This window comes from Pinus tabuliformis, chromosome 4_2 (assembly GCF_031772625.1).
Source record: "Pinus tabuliformis cultivar Carrire ecotype Pingquan chromosome 4_2, CPIR1, whole genome shotgun sequence".
In the NCBI taxonomy this organism is placed as follows: Eukaryota; Viridiplantae; Streptophyta; class Pinopsida; order Pinales; family Pinaceae; genus Pinus; species Pinus tabuliformis.
Window position 1 is genome coordinate 3,425,961 of NC_142304.1, and position 24,238 is coordinate 3,450,198.

The 24,238-nt window shown below is 38.8% G+C and overlaps 1 pseudogene; it reads right to left on the reverse strand.

The window, feature by feature from the left end:
* Window positions 1–1,583: 1,583 nt before the first annotated feature.
* LOC149168101 (conserved oligomeric Golgi complex subunit 8 pseudogene) lies at window positions 1,584–2,586 on the reverse strand (annotated as a pseudogene).
* Between the last annotated feature and the right edge of the window lie 21,652 nt (window positions 2,587–24,238).

Genomic DNA, 24,238 nt, shown 5'->3' on the forward strand with positions numbered 1-24,238 from the left:
GTTTAGTTTCTTGTCTTTCATTTCCTTCATGTTAGCATTTGTTTGTAAGTATGCAGAAGAAAGGGTTGCAACATGTGATGTATTATCTCACTCACATGCAACAAAAGGCACTAATTCCTATCATGGAGAGGAAATTCATGTTGGTTGAGTGAAAATTCAAGGATACAAGGTGCAATGGAACTTCAAAGTTCACACACAGGATAGAAAAAAGACTTAGAATTGTAATATAGAAATGGAGGAGTAAAGTTGTCTGGGACCTTTTTTGGTATGGATTTCTCCTGAATACACCATTTTGTTTGTTACCTAAATTGGAAGAAAGCCTTTGTAGGGACAAGTTGATGGTCCTTCAACTATGAATTCATCAGAGTGAGAGCCACAACTGACTAATTACACTCAAAATGTTTATTTATGAAAGAAGTAAATCCCATTATTAAAAAATTACCCTTGAACAATGTCATTTTTATTATTATTAATTCTATCTTATGAAGTTTACAACATTTATTTCTATTGGACACCTAAGCTTATAAGGGTTGGTGTGGAAGCTGAATAGTCTAAGGAAGTCCAAGAGACCTTGGAATACGAAACCAAATGTAATATGAATGTACTATAAATGTATATCATTTGTTAATAATAGATATACTCTCATGCTTATCATTCATATTCTATTACTACCACGTATGTGTCTAACATGGTATCAGAGCCGTAGACAAATTTTTTCCCTGCTCACATTTAAGCCACTAGTTGTGGCCTCTTTGCATGTCAGTTCTTCATTCCTGCGGATAGAACTGTCATTATTGTGTGAATGCCTATTTCATGCTGCACACTATCAGGCTGACCTCTCAGCAAGATTCATGTTGGGTTCTCTATCCAGGGCCTCAAATAGAAAAAACACCTCTACTATATTCTCTACACATTTAATGCCTTCTATGATTGTTCTAAGACTCTACTACACTAACGCTCTATCATCATGAAATAGTCTGGTCCTAATAGTGTTGTGAATTCTGACAACACAGGCTTAGTTGTTATTGTATTTTGATTGATTGCTTGGCCAATAGATAGGCCGCCTGGTGTTTGCATTCGATGCAATAGAAGTTATTTAACCTGGTGGTTGAGAAGAAATGTGTCGGGGAGTGAGACTGACTGCTGGCCTCTTGCCTACCTGCATGCCTCATATTCTCTACCTTATTATACAAATATATTTGGGAGTCACCTTTGGGGGTTTGCATGGATCAATAGGCTTCGTGTTCGATTCTGCTGCGCCACTCATTTTCAATGAACATACATAAGACAAGAACAGTGGGAGCAGTGAGATGAATATTCTCGTGGATCTACGATAAGGAATATCACTGGAATGAGTTGAGGAAGTCTAACTGGTGGTTAATAGAGGTGGAAGTCTGAGTAGTGAAGACATAACGATGGACTACGCTCTGGTCCCTCTACATACCACACTCGGCTTCTTCGATACCTCCGAGCACAGGTAACTCCTCAATGCATTCCCACAACACCTTTCAGTTGACCTACCGCAATGAGTCATACAACACACTACTCCTAAACGTTGTATTGTTATCCTCCCTACCACTGGTTCACAAAGCAAGCTGAAAATTTTGAACTGTAGCAGCCATATTGCGCACAAATAAATTATGCACTGAGGTTTCAAAAAGGGAAGGAAGCAAACCTCGGAAATCTAATCCAACCCAACCAAGGCTCATTGCACAGTACATGCATTACTTAAGAATGATTTCTTGATACACCTTCAGTTGTTTTTGGTAACATAGTTTGAAGTGTATTTAAATGTGAAGTTATCCTATGCATAGCCCAACTGAAAAGCAAACCACCATCATAGTTCTCTTCATTCCCAGATGTGTCATCAGAAAATATAGCCTGGTATTGTGTGACAACATAAAAAAGATTCACTCTGTGGAAATCTACCATTCGTTTTAAGAACTCATATACATTCCCTTGGTCCAAATCATCAATGATAGCTACAAGCCATGCTTCTCTGCATTTCAAGAACTATAAGTGCATTTCATGCTCATTAAATACTCCTAAACGATGAAGGTATCCAATCACTCGAAGACATTCCAACAACTAAATATTTGCTCTATGTCTTTGAAGTACCTATGATAGCATAGACTGTGTTGTTTTCCTAACTTTTTCTACTAATGATTGAATCACAGGAAATTTCAAATGCATCGTTGCTAACTTCAGGAAAAAAGCTTCTAAGTCAAGAGCCTCATCATAATTTCCATTTCATACACACGTGTCCATAAGCTGAGGAATTTCAAGCAAATCAAGTAGTGTATTATGATTTACTAGAAGAGTATGGTTTAACCTTTGCTTCTATAATATTTGTTGAGCTGAGTCCATAAACTCACTACATCCACTAGTAAGCCTTGGCACTTTTGATATCAATGACTCCAAATGTTTGTCAATTGAACTCACTTCTTCCCTAACTGACTGCAATGCGTCAGCTGCAGTAATGAATGCTCTATAATTACCAACAACGACCTCTTGCATTTGCATTCTCAAGCACTCTGCATCTAAATTGTATCCCTTGTGCTGCATTTGCCAAGGGGAAAAATCCATGGGCCATGGCTGGTTGAGGATTTGAAACCAATGACGCCATTACTTTGTAAACAAATGTTAAATTTGAATAATTGTTGAATTTTGACCTTCCAAAAAGGGGCTTGACAAATCACTGCGTTAAAGATGTTCGTTGATCATTTTAGAATTTTCTTGATTCTAGCGCTGGGTGAAGGTACTTGATTCTTTTGAAGCTTTAGTTTGAAAATGAGAAATCAGTTCACAGGGTTCGATCCATCTTCCTTGGAATTGATTGTCTTTGGTATCTTGATGACACAAACCAGGCTCTACTAGAACTATCGACAAATTTCATTTGCAAAGAAAGTCAAAGATTAACTGTCTTTTTCACAGTGTGACTAGTTTGAATAATTTGAGAAGTAAGTACATTGCAGCAGTGAGTCATTTGTTGCATTGAAATTGATAATGCAGTATTTGCTACAGTGATTTGGTGATATTGGTATCCTGCTACTCATCTAATAGTTGTAGTTATTTATCATTTTATAGGACAATTTGTAGTTGAAGATAACATCATTATATTGGTTTGAAATGGATCGAATGGATGATGTATTGAAACTACTGAATACTTTAATACATTCCATAGTTGTTGAGATGGTTAAGATAAGGAAAACCTCTCTTTCCAATATTAAAATTTGTCTCCAAAATGCACAAGAGAATATTGAGTTTTTGCAGCTTGAGATAAAGCTACAACAAGAAGAGATACAACATGGTAAGCGTCATTCTATTCAGAACATTGAGATAAACTCCCATATTGTTGAAGTTCATTCAAATTTAGTACCCAATGAAGTAGCAGTTGTACATGCAGATGTAGAAATTCAGCCTGCACTTCCCAAGTCAGTCATCAGACCTTGGGAAGAGCTTGTCCACAAAACGCACAAAACTGGTCTTGGATATGACAAGGACGTGTCCTTTCATGTTCTAGATTACTCAAAGCCCATCCAGTTTTAGAGTGTTGGATTCCTTCACGACAGTTCACCTTCAGCTGTTCCAGATTTTGCTGCTCTTCCACAACAACAAGAACGGATTGTGAAATGCCAAAACTGTGACCGAGTTGGCCACATGAAAGATCATTTTTTTGATCTTCATCCTTGTAATCACTATCATAAAACCAATCATTATTCAAACAAATGCTTTAGAAACAAACATCCTACAAGAACAAAGGCTCATCTTGGATGGATCGCTTCTTGGAAATGGGCTTCAACAACCAAAAAGATATTTCGCTCATAAAATAGGATTTTTTCTCGAATATTGAAAAATCTTGCAGTTGAGATCTCTTCATCTTATCACCTTGTATCTGACAAGGGGGGAAATGATGGCCATCTACAAGCTTCAAAGCCACGTCAAGCAAGCCTGCGCCACAACCTGCCATACCAGATTCAGAGTTGTAGGCAGAGACAAATATGCTCCTCAGCATGCCTTCAGTTGGTGATACCTCTTCAAATAATTGGGGAAACTTCCTCTAGTAGAAGAATTCAACTTCTTTCTAGTTTTGGAAGAGTTCCAGGAATTGCATTAAGCATTCCAGAGTTGTTGGTCATCCTTAAACCATCACAGGTTGAGACCTCCCTTTTTAGGTTGAGGTTCTCCCTTTTATGCGGGGTGAGACCTCCCTTTCATGGTTGAAGGTTTCCTTCTTCAAAAAATCAAGAGAACTTCCTCTAGAAGAATACCTGAGCTTCATGCCAGACTTGGAAGAGTTCTAGGAACTGCACTAAGCGTTCTAGTGTTGGTGGTCATCATTAAACCACCTCCCTTATACAACCATTTCAGCGAGCACATTTAGCCTAGTGCTACCATGTATTTTTGCACGTTTTATATTGCAACTCTCTTCTTGGACTCATACATAACCCTTTGGATTAAGGGGGGCATATTGGACACCTAATCCTATAAGGGTTGGTGTGGAAGCTGAATAGTCTAAGGAAGTCCAAGAGACCTTGGAATACGAAACCAAAGGTCATATGAATGTACTATAAATGTATATCATTTGTTAATAATAGATATAATCTCATGCTTATCATTCATCTTTTGTTGCTTCCATGTATGTGTCTAACAGTTTCGAAAAATCCAAATAGGCCAGTAATATGTTAGGATATAATAATTTTAATCATATACATGGAAGTGGAAAAACAAATACTTTTCAGATATTAAGCCCATTCTAGTTTCATTATATTTACCAAATTATAATATCACACACTAGCCAAAATAGTGTTAACTACACACTCACAAATTTTCCTTTCGGTACTCACAACTCTCACAGTTAAATATACACTCACAATTCTTCCTTCAGGTACTCACAACTCTCACAATTCTTCCTTTAGGTACTCACAACTCTGCCTTTTCTGGAGGATATTCGATGTAAACTAAAAAAATCCCATGTATTCCCATTGCCAAGTAAGGACAAAGAACGACTTCTAATTTCATATTGATACACCATATTCTTTAACGACCAATATATGGTCTAGTTCTCTGCCATCCTTTAACTGAGATGCAAGTTTTTTCTTTCCAGATGCAATTTTAGGTTGGAACAAAATATATTTATAAAATAGTGATGTAGCACATTGCACCTTAGACAAAGAGGTTTCAGAGGACAAAATCTGCGTAAAGTATTACAATCATATGATATGAAACTAAGAATGTGTTTAACCTTTGATTCACCAATTGACAATGATGTTGAGTAAAAAAAGTTTGAAATGGATTAATCTATCATTCCTCAATTAACAATGATGTTGAGAATATCAACCATGCAAAGAAAATAAAGAAACATAATGTATGTTACCTGCGACTAAATTATGTGTGGTAACCTTGAATCTATTGAACAAGAAGAGTGTGAGAGGGAATTAAGACAAAGACATGCTATTTTTTCCACCTTATCATATTTATAAATGGTTTGTTCATAGTATAGGATAGTCCAAAAAGATTGACGTTTATCTATCTTATTTACAATATTTAAATAATTACATAACTTAAAGTAACCTTCGATCTATTATGTTTGAAGAGGGATCTATATTAAATTACATAAATTTATATTAACCTCTAGTTTATTGATTCCTAAGAGGGATAAAAAAAATCATACCTTTGGTTGCTTAAAGATTTTGGATTAGGATGGAGCTATTCTCATTTATTCCTCCTAGTTAAGATGAATCTATGCTAATTAAAATAAGTAGTGTATTTCAAAATGTTTACTGTGGCAACATAGTAACAATTGTTTTTCTTTCTCACCATTCTACAAACATGTGATCTGAAATCTACATTTTCAACTCAATGATATCATCATGGGAAGTTACACTAGGAACAATATTTCACATGCTTGGAAACTAAATTGTAATTTGAACACTATATCATCAAGGGCATAATATGAAGGATAACTTGTAAAAATTAGTGATCCAAGTGACAACAAATACCAGATTGAATAGAAGTGCAAACAAATAGTTGGAGAGGTAGGAAAAATGGCCCCTGTTAGTGTCAGTGTCTTCACACTTCCATCAGTGATCAAATTTCTCTTTTGCATTCATGTTACGTGTCTCACTTGATCAGCTGCATTCCATTAGGTCATGGATCAACTTATGGTAGTAGTTTCATTTCAGTTTCCCTCATCTCATATACCTGCTGACTTGTTCAAACATCTTTTCAGTCATTCCAGTTCATTTCATTTATAAAAAGCAGTCCTAGGGTTTAATTTCATTAGGTCTTGGGGTTTGTCATCATGGTAATTCAGAATTGAATAAAAGGGTCAACAAGAACATGAAGAGGAGAAAAAGGTTCACATAGTCATGAGTTTACTTCTGATATACTGAATAAAGCTCTTTCACCTCAAAACTTTGTTTTGAGGTAAAACAGCGCATTTGTATTTAAAGAGTTCATTTGATGTAATTTGATGTAATTTTACTATTCCTATATGTAATAAGTATGCTCCTGGTGACCTGGCAATAATTCCAGTTCTTGCCACTGTAAGAAGTCCATGAATTAAGTGTAAGTCCATTTGCAAAAAAGTCAGAAAGTCAAAAAAGTGCAAATTCAGAAAAAACAGAGTATTTTAAACAATTGACAAAACATTAGAAATTGGGTCTTGTTAATGAAAAATTAAAAAGAGATAGGGTATAAAAGCTCATCCATATGTTTCATTTCTTTCATTAGTGAAGAGCAAAGTGCTAAGTGAAGCTCAAGCAAACACGATTTTTCACCATCATCGAGCAAGGAGGAAAACAGTGAAAATCAGGAAGGTTGAACGGCGCTGCGCATCATTTTCCCATCTCTGCGCATTAAAAGTGCATTGCACACCTATTGAGTATATGCAGTGTAAATTTGCATGGGCACTGCGCATTAAAATGGCGTTTCACACCTATTAGCAAGTGTTGCGCACCTATTGGGGAAGGCTCAAACACATCTAACTTGCTATCAAAACACCTCCAAAGCTATCTAATGCTTATTCCAAGTAAGTACAGTCCTCCACCTTGCTACAAAAAATTTGTTGCCTGGTTTATTGAGTTGTGTGGTCTCATCTAGAACAAACCCTAGTATTTATGAATTTCTTCTCAAAACCCTAGAGCTACTATACCTAGTCTAAAATTCATATTTGATTCAATCATCTCAACTGAGATTGACAAGGAGAGAGCCCTCTCCTGACCTGGTAGGGCTAGCTACCAGGTTAAGCGTGGTTTGTTGTTACCCTAGATTGCCTCCCTTCAGCCTGAGGTCGATCTAGGCTCTAACATAGTGGTGACCATACTAGGGAAGAAAGCTAAATTACCCCAGTACTTTTAATCAATTCTAGATTTTTGGATGATAGGTTTAGAATCCATTAGGCTAAACATTTTCAAATTGTAAAGTCCATTTGAAATCTTGATAACCTTAAACACATTGGTTTCAAGAAGATACACAAGAGATAATCCTGATCCTGATCCTCCTCCCGTGTTTGAAAATCCTAATCTCATTCCAACAATACTCAGGAAAGAAAGTTCATTGAGTCCTAGACCGGTTTTTAGATCTCATTCATGCACAATTGAGTTTCAATATCTTGAAGATCTCCCTTTTGATGAACATTTTGATCTTTCTTTGTTTGAAACCAAATCTGAAACTGTGATTGATGATACCGTTTTAAATCTGTAATTTGTTGAAGACCTTGAAAACGAAAGGGCGAATAGATCAATTGATGATTATATCTTAAATTCTCTTCAATCATCCATTGTAGCTACCAATATCCCTGAGCTTCTAGAATCAGCATCTGCTACTCTTGGTTCATATGCTTTCTCATCTAGTTTTGAGGCTCATTCTCAACCTCAGTTTATCCCTACCCTTCCCATCAACCTAGCATATTTGATCAGAGATCTGTCACCTCTACTCCTCCTTCAACCCCTCAAACACCCAACACATCGACTGCCCTTGTTGTTATAAATCCTCCTGTTTCCCCAAGGCCAGTTTCCAATCCACCTCATGTAATGGATGCCGGACATGCACCTCTCATTTAGCCACAGAACTTGGATGTTATGCCTGTTGATTACAAAAGTAAGATACCATTGTTTGATGCTACTCAAGGTATCACATCGCAACAACATGTTAACAGGATGAATGAATTCTATGATCTTCATGACGTTTATAAAGAAAATGTGACCATGCAATTATTTGTGCAAAGTTTTGGGGGAAAGGTTTGAAAGTGGTTTAGAGCACTACCAGCGGGGTCCATTAATACTTTTCCAGTTCTACACAGACAATTTCTGGATTGATGGGAGGTAAAGAAAAATCCACTCCAAATTCTTTTTGAGTATGAAAATATAAAGAGGAATGCTGGTGAAAGTGTCCAAGATTATTGTGTGAGATTCAATACTATCTATAATGTTATTCTAGCTGATATAAAACCACCAATGGGGTTGGAATTGATAAAATTTCCCGATGGTTTTGATCTCGATATGGCATACCAATTGAGAGAACAAGATCCTGCTACATTGGAGGATATGTAGAAAAATGCCGTGAGTGTGGAGGCAAATATGCTAGCTAAAAGAGCTAGGATGAAAACAGAGAAAAAAGTGACTATAAAGGAAGAGGCTTCTTCCTCAGATGTAAAAGCTGATCACTTGCTTCATAAAATTGAGAAAATGTTTGAAAGATTGACAATTGCAGATAAGCTTGAGGTAACAATAAGAAATCCAAACTTCAGAGGACGACAGCAACCACAATTCAGAACCAAACAACGAGAGCAGAAAGCATAGGATCAGTAGGCACAACAGCAAATCAAAACACCTTTACAAAAAAATTATGTGCATGGCCCAGAGTCTGAAAATGATGAGGATCCAATAGGGGAGAAAAATCACTTCTTTATAGCTGACGGTTTGCCTATCTATATCACGGAGGATGAGGAATATTTTGAGATCCTGGATGTGCAGAAAGATGAAGATTTTATATTAGCTAATGACACAATTTTGGAGGAAGAATCAGATGAATATCAGAGGGGATATATGAATGCACTAACAGCGCAGCAAAAACAATATTCACTAAGGAGCAGGGATGTACCAATCAATCCAGTCCAAAAGCAAAAGGAAGCAGCACAGCCTAAGAATGATTCCTCGAATGTTCAGAAAAAAGGAAAGGAGCCAGCAGATCCTACTTCCAACAAAGTACAATTTGCAAATGAGAAGACAAATCAACTGAGTACAGCGAAGGAAAAGCCTGAAAAGAAGGACTCTCTGGTCAAAGAGGTAGATAAAATTATAGCCTTTAGCTTAGAGAATGAGATTACTAAGTTAAAATTTTCGATACCTCTCACTAAATTGATAAAGAATAGTAGTTATAAGAGTCAAGTGTCAAAGATTTTGAATGTAGATCCCTTTTTTGATATGGTTAATGTGGAGGATGATCAATCAGAGCTTTTTTTTGGTCCTGAATTAGAAGGCCAATCTCAAGATTATGAAGTACCCCCATTTTACATCAGCCTTACATTGCACGAGTATGTCTTGCACAATGCCATGTTTGATTCAGGAGCATCCCACAATCTAATGCCAAAGGCTATTATGGAAAAATTGGGTCTTGACATCACTCGTAAATATCATGATCTCTATTCTTTTGATTCTGGTAGGGTCAGATGTATTGGGCTCATTAAGGATTTGGTTGTGACCTTAGATTAGATTCCAACAAAGAATGTTCTCATGGATGTAGATGTTGCCGACATCCCTCCTTGTTTTGGCATGCTTTTATCTAGATCTTGGGGAGCGAAGCTCAAAGGGACTTTATAGTTAGATTTATCCTATGGCACAATTCCAATATTTGGTCAATTAAGAAAGTTATATAGAGAAAAGAAGATGAAAAATATGATTACTAGCAAGGAGAAACCGTTAAATCATCCTATTAATGTTGTACATACAGATCTAGAGTCTTTTGTTCTTTATTCAGATAGCGGTTTTATTGATGTAAATAGCTAGCTAGTTGAAGTGGAAGATGTTCCAGAGATAACAGAAAATTTCAGGGTAGTACTTGACCAAGAAAGACAAAAGTTTGCAAGTACTGTTGAGCAGTCTACCTTTTGACAAAAACAAAAAATTGATGGACAACAGCCAAAGGCGAAAGAGTAGACAAAATTCCAGCACTTGGAAGAAGTCGAGTTATGGAGTATGGATTTCGACCGAGCAGTAGGTAAGGATGGTGCAAGTATTGGGATTTGGATACGCAACCCTGTCTTTCAACCAGATAAAGTCCCAAGCAATGTAAGAATTTGTTCATATAAATTGGCTTTCGATTGTTCTAACAACGAAGCTGAGTATGAGGCATTGATTGCAGGGTTGAAGATACTCAAGAAGTTGAATGCAAAGAAGATATCAGTTTATGAAGACTCAGAGTTGGTAATCAAACAAGTTAAGGATGAATACCAAGCCAAACATCCGCGAATGAGGGCTTACTGAAATGTTGTTTTAGAGATTTTGAGGATGTTTCCAGATTTCACCTTGACTGTTGTACCTTGTACACAAAATGTCATTGCAGATTCCCTTGCTATAGCTGCAAGCAATTTAAAGATCCCGATGAACACAAATAATAAGTTTGAAATCCATGTTAAGCATTGCCCAACTATTCCTGACAATCTGAGGTATTGGCAGGTATTTGAATATGACAAGGAAATTGATAATTTATTGCAAAATGAAGGCAACTATAAAGATACCTCCATAAACGGTGAGCAGGATGATGATGAACTAGAAATTGAGGTAAATCAGATGGAAGTCTTACAGTTGAAAGACAATGTCATCCCTAAAGGTCTTATACCTTAAGAGGAACTATTTGATCAAGATGATGTAGCCGGGAAGCCCAGCTTAGTGTTGACTAAGAAGGGTGTTGAAGATATAAACATTGGGATAACCGAGAATCCAAAGTTGGTGAAGTTGTTAAAGAAATTATGTCCCCAGGTAAAGGCTAAATACATTAGTTTATTGTCTTCATTTTCTGATGTATTCGCTTGGGATTATACAAATTGAAAGGAGTACGACAAACATATAATTCAACATATAACTCCCATTAAGCCAAATCAGAAGCCGTTTCGCCAAAAGCTAAGAAGGATAAATCCCAAGTTGTTGACGTCAATAGAAAAACAGGTAAATCAATTGTACAAGGCTAGTATAATCGTTCCGATCAGATTTTCATCTCCAATCTAGTTCCTGTGAGGAAGAAGACAGATGAGATCAGATTATGCATAGACTTCAAAAATTTGAATAAGGTTTCATTAAAGGATAACTACCTGCTGCTGAAAATGGATCACATCCTCTAGAGAGTAGTTGGAGCATCTCGTATGACGTTGCTCGATGGATATTCAGGCTACAATAAGATTCTAGTACATGAAGATGATAGAGATAAGAAGACATTCACCACCTCTTGGGGAACATTCCACTATGCTAAGATTCCGTTTGGTTTAAATAATTCCGGAGCAACATTTTAGCGTGCCATGGACATTGCCTTCACAAATGAAAAAGATGTGCTTTTAGTAGTATATCTTGATGATTTCACTGTCTTTTAAATTCAGATGAAGAGCATCTTTACCATCTGAAAATTGTATCTCAGCGATGCAGAAAATATGGAATATAACTCAATCCCAAAAGGAGCCATTTTGCGATGGATGAAGGGAAGCTACTCAGTCATATAATATCAAAGGAAGGAATCTGCATCGATCCTGCAAGGGTGGAAGCTATACATAAGATATATTTTCCTTGTAATAAGAAGGAGATCCAAGATTTTAACGGTAAGATGAGTTTCTTACGTAGATTTGTGACTAATCTAGCTGAACACTTGAGGGAAATTACTAATATGTTGAAGAAGGATAGTGTGGTCAAGTGGACCAAGGATGCTATGAAGTATTTTAACATGGTAAAGTTGGCTCTATCTTTAGCCTCGATTTTGATTAGTCTGGATTATACACAGGATTTCATATTATTTTCATTCGCTTCTGAACATACTATGGCAGCAGTTCTAATGCAGAAAAGAGATCAGCTAGAAAAACCAATTGCCTTTTTTAGTAGGACAATTAGGGATGCAGCCTTGAAGTACAACATCATTGAGAAACAAGCTCTTGCCTTAGTTAAAGCTCTTAAATACTTCCGAGTATATATTCTGCACTCTCATATCTTAGCATATGTCCCTAATGTAGCAGTTAAAGATGTTTTTGTACAAACATATTTGGAAGGAAGGCGAGGAAAATGGATCACAGATTGCTAGAATATGACTTGTAGATAAAGCCTACAAAGCTGATCAAGGGGCAGGGTCTAGCAAAGCTAATGGCGGAGTCCAATCTACATGCATTAGATATAAATCTTATTGCAACCATGTTTGAAGAAGAAGAAGATAGTTCGTTGATTCAGGTGTCTGAAAATTTTCTCCAATCTCCTTGGTATTCAGATATTGTGTACGTGCTTCAACATCTTTCACCACCATTGGGGATGGCTAATAATAAAGGTGGAACTCTAAAACTTAAGGCTGCTAGATTTTTCATTATGAACAATGCACTTTATTGGAAGGATCCCGGAGGCATTTTATTGAATTGTTTAATTGAAGATGAAGCCCAGCAGGTCATGCATAACTTTCATGAGCGAGACTGTGGTGGTCATATATTTTGGAAGATGACGGCTAACAAAATTTTGGGAGCAGGTTACCACTAGCCTACCTTGTTTGCCAATGTTTACAAAACTTTCACAAGTTATCATGAATGCCATATTTTTTAGGGAAGAAGAAAGTTGCAGCCTCTCCCTCTCAAGCCAGTCGAGGTTAGTGCATTGTTTCAGCAATGGGGCCTAGATTTCATCGGAGAGATTCATCCCACATCCTTAGCTCAGCACAAGTGGGTTTTGATAGCGATAGACTATTTCACAAAGTGGATTGAGGCAATCCCCACTTGGCAAGCCACGAACTCGGTAATAATTCAGTTTCTTGAAACAAATATTTTGTCACGTTTTGGCTGTCCTAACAAACTTATTACAGATAACGCCACCAATTTCAAGTCCAAAAAGATGATTGACTTTTGCAGCAAATACAAAATTACCTTAGGACATTCTACTGCATATTATCCGCAAGGTAATGGATTGGCCAAATCTCTAACTAATCATTGGTCAACATCATTAAAAAGCTACTGGAAACCAATAAAAAGGGCTGGCATTAAAAATTGGTTTATGCACTATGGGTGGACAGGGTGAGCCAAAAGAAGTCAATAGGTATGTATCTATTTGAGATTGTATATGTATTGACACAATATTCTCGACATCTCTTGCAGTCCCTGTTGTAAAACTTTTACAGGAAGCTGGCAGCGAGGAAGATCATTTTCAGGGAAGAATAAGTCAAATGATCCATTTACAGCAGATGAGAGAGGAAGTTTTCCAAAATACCTTTAGGCTGCAGGAGAGAATTAAAAAGATTTATGATCGAAAGGTGAAGGCGGACAAATTTCAGATTGAAGACATAGTGTTACGGTGGTGTTATAGACATTTTTGTGCCTTACAGCATTGAGCATGAAATGTCCATAATCTAAGGGATCCGAAGTCCCTAAACATGTTGTACCTACCCCTAAAGGAACAAGGTCAACAAATTACAGCTTCTCCCAGAAGTTCTCCACCAGAAACTACTCAAAATTGGTCAAAACTGGATCAGTGCACCCTCAACAGAGAGGTTTTGACATTCAGCGCAGGTTGTACACACGGGAATTGCATTTCAGTGCACCTAAATACACTGTGAGGGTGCGCTGATCAGGAAAAGACAAGTGGCGGAGACAGTTTGCGAGGTGGATGATCATGGAATCTTCTAGAAACTTCTCATGGGACACTTGCCTCTCAAAATCGCCCAAGGATGAGTAAGAGATCAATGAGATCTCCAAGTGGCATCAAGAACTATCAGAGAGAAGACACTAATCAAAAACCCAGAGCTGACTCACACCTCTACAAATATCTATATATAGATCTCTCATCCCAGAGATCCAGAGGTTGGAGGCTGGAATTTTGTTATTGCAAAGAATTGCTGTTGGTTTGAGATTGGAATCATTGGGTGCTTAATGCTTTGAAGGGGGTGAAGATAGGAATTCCATTTGCTGGGAAGGAGATGCTGGATTGGAGCCCTCTGGGTTGTATCTCTTCCTGAACCTTGTTATTCATCAATAAATCTATCTTGGTTTCTCCTATATGCTGATGTGTCTTTGATGTATGATTGCATTAGTGTATTTAGTTTATTTCTAATCCTGAACTAGTTATGAATATGAATCCATGTCTTGTGTAGTGTTCTCTTCTTGTGATCTTGCAGAAACCTCTTGAAGTTGGGCGAGCGAGAAGGCAAGTAGCTGGGAACTCTCAAAGAGAAGAGAAACCAGATCGAGGGACAAACGGAAGACACCGGTTAGTCCATCCATCTCTCTTCGTTCTTAATTCATAAAGGAAGAATACTAGAATAGCTGTTTCTGTTTGTTGCTAAGGCACTGTCACACCTTAGGTGGATAGGATCGTCCTGCATAGGCATTTTTCCCCACAACAAATTGGCGACTCCGCTGGGGAGATCTGTTTAGTCATTTTATTTGTGTATCTATCATTGTTTGTTTCATAGACTCAACAACAACAATTGAACTCCATCTGCTATTCTCAGATGCAAAGTAGACAGCTGCTGCTTTGATCCAATCACTGGATTTGTCTATGATCTGAACAATGGACTCACAAATGATTTGATGGTCCTTTGCGATAGATCTTAGCCCTTCCTCAAAGCATCCCTTTGATTGTACCTTGCTTGCTGCTTTGATTTGGCCTAAAACTGTAGATTAAATAGCAAACTGTGACCTAGAACCCAGTGAGAAACTCTCGTTTCTCCTTCAGCGCAGACCCTGTGAAGAGGTTCTGCATTTCAACGCAGGTCCCATGAAGGATACCTGCGCTGAATGTCAAAACCTCTGTGTTGAGGGTGCGCTGATCCAGTTAGGCCTTGTGCAGCTGGGGTTCTCTGCTCTGTTTTGCCTTGTTTTGATCTCTGTTTTTTGCAGCCTGTAACCAGCATAGGTACCTGTCTGATAACTCCTTTTCTCTGCTTAAATTTCGCCTCCTTTTGTACAAAAAGACTGTGAGTGTTTTTATGTGTTTGTGGCATCATTTACAGTTTTCCTTTGCAAGAGTGAAATAGTCATCCTGTAGCCCTTGATTCAGATCTGTTGATTGTGATCTTAGGAGAGAGTTCATTGGCTGTTTACAGTTGATTATACATTTACTTTTGCTTTTGGTTTGAGTTTGTCTCTTTTAAGTGTCGAAACAAGTATTCATTTCAAAAATCGTTAAGTGTTGTAATCTCTTCTACCCTTTCTGATTTCGAAAAAGTAAACTTGTTTGTATTTGTCATTTAAAAGCAAATTCAAAGTTGTGCAAAAAGCTTTCTTTTTAGGCATCAATATTAAGAGAGCGGAAAAAAAACACCTGCATTGTGCATTTGCATATTGATAGTTTACATGGTTGATTTAGGAAAAGTGCATTAGAGTGTGCTGATTGCTCTTTGAGAAAAGATGTTGTCTTTCTTTTCCCTTTGTAGCTAGGATTTTCATGGTTGAAAAGATATAAAAATATTGCTTATCATCTTTAGACTGCATTTAGGAATTGTATCATACATCTCGTGGTGAACCTCAAAAGGCAAACTTCTAAAAAGATCAACCTAAAATAAATTGAATGAACTTAACAACGCTTTGCAACATAACGCACAACATAGAGGTCTAGGCTAGAGACGTGTTCCGGCGTTGTAAAGCCTGGTGACTGTCGATCTCGCTGATGGTGGGTGATTCCTCCTGAGGGACGATAGCGCCAATACGGATTGTGCTCCCACGTACCGTCGAGTATATATTGGGAGACCCCTATAGGCATAAAACCTTTATCCTTAGGAAGCCGTGTCGGCCGCCCTACTAATCGCAATGCACTGAACACAGCATTCAGGAAGATCGACCGCCCGTACCTTAAAAAGTATTCTGCGGTTTTGCGAAAAGTTTGGCACACCCTCTACCTAGAACTCCAGAGCAGTTCCTTTTGGCATTTTTCAAACTCTATAACGGAAAAATTCCACCCGAGCATTTGTCACTTCGGGCTCGTTAAAACATCGAAGGAGACTAGAGTCATCTTTTGCTTTTTCTCTACTCTTTAAAATTGAAAAAGCAGGTTGTGTCTAAGCGTCGTTAAAATTTATTTTAAACGGAATAATCATCACCATTCCCTTGTTGATCTTCGAAGTTAGTCTCTTTTCATCGTAGTTCTTGTAGAATCGCTAGAAAATCTTTTGGGTAGACTAGATATGTCTGAACAACCGTTGACATCCAGGACTGTGTCGTCCGACACAGCAACGGCAGATCCTCCTGCTGCTACCCCAACAATGTTCGATGGTATACCATCTGTCCCGGCAAGTTATCAACAATAAGCCGGAGTCCCATCAGGGACTGCTTCGACGACATGGTTAGTTCGTATTTCTTCATCCGGATTATCATCTGGTATTTCTTATGTTGAAACTCAACAAATTGATCCAATGTGTCTTCAAAGGCCAATCTGCCCTTTAAGTACCGGATTGCCACCATATGGAGGGCAGTATGCCTTTTCATTGTTCCCTCCCGGAGAACAACCATATGGGAGTTTACAACAAAGTTCAGGTCAAACTGGAATTACATCCAGCGGTTGGGTACCAATACTGCCTCAGCAACCAAGGGTTGTATATTCAATGCAACCAGTCCACCCTGTGTCGAATATTCCCACTATACCGGCTATGGTTACTGCGTCGCAAGTAGAAGTGCTACCTGTTGTATGTCAACCCCAACAGCCTCAGGTTGCAATACAACAACCTCTTGTCTCAACGACTCAATCACAACCTCAGGTTAGTGCCTCCTTATCTGGAGCGACTCAGGATCAAACAAGTACTGTGACTCCTCATCTTGGTCAATCATCCAGTATTGGTCAACAACAAATGGTTCAACAACCAGAGCTGGTTCAAACTCAACAACCCCCATTCCAGCAATCATATCAAGGACCTGAGCAACAAGTCTTTGTGAGTAATGGGAAACCGCATTTCCAAAGCGGTAATCAACAACCATATTATAATGGTTATGCCCATCAACCTTGTCAAAGTTGCCAGCATCAAATACATTATGCTGGTATGCAAAGACCCACTGCTCAGGCGATTCCATCTTATCCTGGGTATGCTTCGCCTAACCTGAATCAACAGTTGCCCTTTGTAGCAACTCTAGAATTACCAGATCTAAACCGACTGACGAATGATCCAATTGCTTATGCCCCTTGGTGGCCAGCAATTCCGCATAAACTTTCGTCAGATATTCCTAAATTTAATGGAAATCCGGGTGAAGATCCGTCGAATCATGTGATGACATTTCATCTGTGGTGTTCATCAAACACCCTAAACGATGATTCGATTAGGCTTCGCCTTTTTCAGAGGACGTTAACTGGTCCAGCAGCAAAATGGTATATTGAATTGCCTAGAGCTTCGTTCAACAACTTCAGTACCTTAGCCATGACTTTCTTAACCCATTTTCAATTACCGATAAGGTATGAAACGGGAACGGAACTCCTAACCAATTTCAAACAGACAATGGCCACTCACATATCTGATCACATACATGAGTGGCGACGTCGTCGTAGGATGGTAAAAATGTACGTTCCCGATCAGCTATTAGCTGAATGGTTTATCAAATCCTTACTTCCTACAATCACGGAAGATGTGGCAAAGGGGGGAGTCGTAACAGAAGAGCAAGTCATAGCTCGTGCGCAATATCTGGACTTGGTCTATACTCAGTCTGGCACGCTCTACAACAAAATACATGACGCCCCTAGACTGAAATTCTCAATTCCTCCTCCTCCTAAATCAAACAATGACTCTCATGCCATCGATGGCGTGATTGGCACGACAGACACGAAATCGACAAAGGCTACATCTACAAGGGCCCGTAAGATTTCCAGTCAAAATGCAAATGAGGAACTTCTTGCCTCGGAAGTAAATGCCGCGTCGACCGACAAGGGCAAACAACTGAAGCAACCAGGGGGCAAGAAGAAAAAGAAAGGGAGAAAAAGGAAACCCCCTGCGGGGTGTCATATATGCGATGAGGATCATTGGACGAGAGATTGTCCACATATAGCTGAAGTTAAGAAACTCTTTAAAAGTTCAAAAACCTCAGCAGTATTGACTGATTCGTTTCCAAGCCCGGGTACCAAACTGGTTGCTAATCAAAATGCTTCCCGATCCCAAGTGCTTATGTTGTCTATCTCAAAGCAGCAAAATGATGCTTTGGCAAGGAATAAAGATTACGGGAATCCACAGGTGTCGAATAACAAGGCTAATGAACAACCTAGTAGTTCGACAACAACTTTGACCAAAGTTGTGCCACCCACCATTCCTGAACAAATGATAAAGTCGCCAAAGGGAGTAGTGTACAAGTCGACATTTAATCCTCGTGCAAAAATAGCACAGAATTATAATATAATAGAGGACCTGGCCCAATCGCCGTCCGCTATGTCGACGCTTGAGGTACCGCAAAATTGCCTCTCCCAAGAGCAAGCTTTATTATCAGCAATAGGTGAAATTGACCCAATGGACTCCAACCTTGTGGCCTTTGATCATAAAGGATATGACCCTCAGTTACCAGCTCAACTAGCTTTCCTTATTCAAGTGAAAGCCCTCAACAAAACTGTTCATCGAACAATTATTGATGAGGGGGCATCTACATGTATTATGTCGATGAGTTGCTGGAAGAATTTAGGCTCACCACCCTTTTCGAGATCGTCAATGATGTTAAAAGCATTTGATGGACGATCATACACTCCATACGGGATTTTAAGTAACTTGCAAGTTGAACTAGGGGGCAAAACAGTAGGAATTGATGTTGAAGTAATTGATGGAAACCTCGATTACAACATCCTACTGGGAAGGCCCTGGATATATGCCATGGCCGCAGTTGTGTCGACCTACTTCAGGAAGATTGCATTTCCCTTTCAAGGAGGAATTACAGTCGTCGACCAACAAACTTTCCTCCCCGACAGTTCACAAGTTACGGGAAGCATTCCAATGATCCATGGAAGCAATCATTCGCTTCAAAATATTGGAGTAGGTCTCCTAAAAAACCCTGCCTTAATGGGTACTTTTGCCCTACCGCCTGCAAGTAATCTGGCGGAAGTGGCCACAGTGGAAACCTACAATATGAAATCTTCTATATCTAATGGATTCAGAAGATTCCTAAACATTTTGTCAGCGTGGATCATCGCCCTAATAGAAATACTGTAAATACGGCGGGCTCCGAGGACGGTTCTAATCTCGTGTCAACCTCGTTAAAAAATGAAACAAGGAGTCATGAGGATAGTTCTTTTACTGTGTCAACCTCATTAAAAAATTAAACAATCTCCTTTCCAAATCTCAAAGGTAAACCTTCATTCCAACCACCAAGTTGAATGCAATGAAGCTTGGGGGGCATGCACCTTGATTTGCGTTATTATGCTGGGGGCATGCAAACTTATCACGAGCAGTGTTACTGTAGGGTTCAAGCTCGTTAAAAAATAAACCCGCATTAAGCAGTTTTAACACATAGTTCATGCTCGTTAAAAAATAAACATAAGATCGAGCAAATGTTTCCACCCACGTTTAAGCTCGTTAAAAAATGAACTATTCCGGTAAATAACCACCGTGAATGTAATATCATCAGCCATTAAAGCCTTGGTCGTGTTTGCCCATCACCTCCACTTTTCCATTGGCCGATCGTTCACCTCCATATGATTGTTTACCCATTTTGAGGAACAACTGCGAAGAGTGATTTTGCTAGCCATCCTTGTGAAACTGCCGTGATTGGAAAATTCCAACCCTTACCTGGAATCAGCTGCTAACCCGTTTTATCACTCGTTCCTCAAAAGACAAGTCTTCTTTAAGCTCTTTTCATCTGACTCATAAAATATGAAAAGATTGTCGAGTTTTGGCCTTCCAGCTCGTTAAAGCGACCGGAAGTGCTATCCCTCCTCTAGATTTTAATATTTTTTGGACATGAGGGATTATTGTACAAAAAGATCGAGCGCTTGTTTTGTTCGGCTCGTTAAAACTATCGAAAACTCATCCCTTCTGTATTGTTTTATACCTTTTCAGACTTAAGGGATTAGATGACGAAAAAGGACTTTCGGAGTTGACTTTACGTACCTTTTCAGACTCTCTAAAAATGAAAAGGACCGAGTTATCTTTGTCGTTAGACTTGTTAAAAGCATTAAATAGCGACAAACTTGTCTTTAGGCGAGAACGAGTTTCACTATCGCTAGGCTCGTTAAAACATAGCGATGGGCTTGCCCGAAGGGCAAGTTATAGAACAAGCATATGTTATCCTCCTCAAGCTTGACAAAAATAAAGAGGTACTGGTTAGCAATGACTGGGGAAAAATTGGGAGAAACTCAAGAAAACTTTGATGGTAGCAAGTCGCTCTTGAACATGACACTTTTCCTCCGTACCACAGTCGGGTTGGGTTGTTTCATTCACCGGTCACATCACCATGGTCTCGCCATACCATCCATATTTGGGGTAATGCTACCGATCCATCGCATAAGTGTCGCCATATGTTCAAGAGAAGTCGTTCAGAGAAGTCAACCGTGTCCTATCCACTGCCATACATTATCCTTCATCCTTTCATGACCGCCACCCTGAATCATATGTCATCAAATAGTTTTCACCTCCATCAAAATCATTTGCTCCGTTCCGTGTCACTGATGTGGGATTCATTAAGGCCCTCCTTTGACAGATCGCTTCTTGTCGACATCAGCTCATTATCCAAGAAGTTGATCTAGGAACAACCCCTTCAGTACTTTGAAGCTTGCATGCCTCAATGGCAAGTTTCTCACTTCCGGCGACAGGTATATATCAATGAACTTCGACCGAAAGATTTTGCGTGGTGTTCGACGCCAAGTCCTTTATTCACACCACGTGAATTGTACTGTAGTACCTTGAGGGTCATTATCATTATCGGTGATTCCTCTCGCGCTTGTTAACGGTTTACCTCATTGACCGGTAATCAAGCGATGTCTTTCCGTGTTCGACTTCAGAACATTTCTCACATGGATTTACTTGTACTTAGAGTGAAGATCGAACGAGTTTGAAGACCCCGAATCTAGTTTCATCCATCCGGGCTGCGATATATATTTAGGAAAAGTAAAAACATTGACATGTACATCATTGCAGCAGATAATCATCCTACACAAAGGATGATAATTTCATCAAAATTATCAGTCTACCATCAGACGATTGTCTGTTCTATGTACAGAAAAATGAATTTATAAAGTTGAGCATGGGAATGCCCGCCTCATCTAGATCATGAAAGCAGTATGAAAAATAATGTATTGTATTGTATTGTATTACAAGTCTCCTCCCAGCAATGAATGAACTTCGGATCCTCCTGATAAAGCATTTCACCCGATAAATGGCCTCATACTTTAGGGGGCAACTGTTATAGACATTTTTGTGCCTTACAACATTGAGCTTGAAATGTCCATAATCTAAGGGATCCAAAGTCCCTAAACATGTTGTTCCTACCCCTAAAGGAACAAGGTCAACAAATTACAGCTTCTCCCAGAAGTTCTCCACCAGAAACTACTCAAAATTGGTAAAAACTGGATCAGTGCACCCTCAACACAGAGGTTTTGACATTCAGCGTAGGTTTTACACACGGGAATTGCGTTTCAGTGCACCTAAATACACTGTGAGGGTGCGCTGATCAGGAAAAGACAAGTGGCGGAGACAGTTTGTGAGGTGGATGATCATGGAATCTTCTAGAAACTTCTCATGGGACACTTGCCTCTCAAAATCGCCCAAGGATGAGTAAGAGATCAATGAGATGTCCAAGTGGCATCAAGAACTATCAGAGAGAAGACACTAATCAAAAACCCAGAGCTGACTCACACCTCTACAAATATCTATATATAGATCTCTCATCCCAGAGATCCAGAGGTTGGAGGCTGGAATTTTGTTATTGCAAAGAATTACTGTTGGTTTGAGATTGGAATCATTGGGTGCTTAATGCTTTGAAGGGGGTGAAGATAGGAATTCCATTTGCTGGGAAGGAGATGCTAGATTGGAGCCCTCTGGGTTGTATCTCTTCCTGAACCTTGTTATTCATCAATAAAGCTATCTTGGTTTCTCCTATATGCTGATGTGTCTTTGATGTATGATTGCATTAGTGTATTTAGTTTATTTCTAATCCTAAACTAGTTATGAATATGAATCCATGTCTTGTGTAGTGTTCTCTTCTTGTGATCTTGCAGAAACCTCTTGAAGCTAGGCGAGCGAGAAGGCAAGTAGCTGGGAACTCTAAAAGAGAAGAGAAACCGGATCAAGGGACAAATGGAAGACACCGGTTAGTCCATCCATCTCTCTTCGTTCTTAATTCATAAAGGAAGAATACTAGAATAGCTATTTCTGTTTGTTGCTAAGGCACTGTCACACCTTAGGTGGATAGGATCGTCCTGCATAGGCATTTTTCCCCACAACAGGTGGGATGCTAGAAATGAGGATAAAGGAAAGCACGGAAAGTACGAGAACCTATGAAGGGACCATACATAATTGCAGCATATAGGGGGCGGAATGATTTCCTACTCAAAGAAATGGACGGGGAAAATTGTTCAGGAGGACCAGTAAATGGTATGCTTTTGAAATGGTACTATTTCTAAGGATATTTCTACTATCATATTCATCATTGTACATATCATTTTATTCATTCCATTTCCGAAGTTTGTATTGTCACCATTCATTTAGCTTGGGGCCCGAAGTGAAGGCTATAAGGCTGAATGTCTAGTTTCAGTGTTTGAGTGTCTAGTGTCAGTTGTGTGAGTTAGTCTCAGTTATTAGTCAGTTCAGCTATGAGTCTTGAGTCAAAGTTTCATAGTGTTAGTTTTGGTGTTTTGAAGTTATTGACTCCATATTGCCCAATGGATGAGGCACTTGTCTGCTTTTCCAAAGATCTGTGGTTCTTGGCACCTCCAAGGAGCTACCATCCCCATTGGGGCCAATGTTAGTGTCAATGTCTTCACACCTCCATCAGTGATCAAATTGTTATTTTTGCATTCATGTTAGGTGTCTCATTCGATCAGTTGCATTCCATTAGGTCATGGATCAAATGATGGTAGTGGTTTCATTTTAGTTTCCCTCATGTCATATACCTACTGACTTGTTCAAACATCTTTTTAGTCATTCATAGTCATTCCAGTTCATTTCATTTATAAAAACCATTCCTAGGGTTTAGTTTCATTAGGTCTTAGGGTTTGTCATCATGGTCATTCAGAATTGAATAAAAGGGTCAGCAGGCACATGAGGAGGATAAAAAGGTTCATATAGTCATGTGTTTAATTCTGATATGCTGAATAAAGCTCTTTCACCTCAAAACTTTGTTTTGAGGTAAAACAGAGCATTTGTATTTAATGAGTTCATTTGATGTAATTTTACTATTCCTATATGTAATAATTATGCTCCTGGTGACCTGGAAACAATGCCAGTTCCTGCCACTACAAGAAGTCCATGAAGTAAGTGTAATTCCACCTGCAAAAAAGTCAGAAAGTCAAAACAATTAAAATTCAGAAAAAACAAAGTATTTTAAACAAGTGATAAAACATTAGAAAGTGGGTCTTGTTAATGAAAAATTAAAAAGAGATATGGTATAAAAAGCTCATCCATGTGTTTCATTTCTTTCATTAGTGAAGAGAAAAGTGCTAAGTGAAGCTCAAGCAAGCACGATTTTTCACCATCATCGAGAAAGAAGGAGGAAAACAGTGAAAATTAGGAAGGTTGAATGGCGTTGTGCATCACTTGTTCAGTGTTGCGCATTAAAAGTATGTTGCACACCTATTGAGTATTTGCAGTGTAAATTTTCATGGGCACTGCACATTAAAATGGCACTACGCACCTGTTAGCAAGCATTGTGCACCTGTTGGGGAAGGCTCAAACACATATAAATTACTATCAAAACACCTCCAAAGCTATCTAATGCTTATTCCAAGTAAGTACAGTCCTCCACCTTGCTAAAGAAAACCTACTGCTTGATTTATTGAGTTGTGTGGTATCATCTAAAACAAACCCTAGTATTTATGAATTTCTTCTCAAAACCCTAGAGCCACTATACGTAGCCTAAAAATTCATATTTGATTCAGTCATCTCAACTGAGATTGAC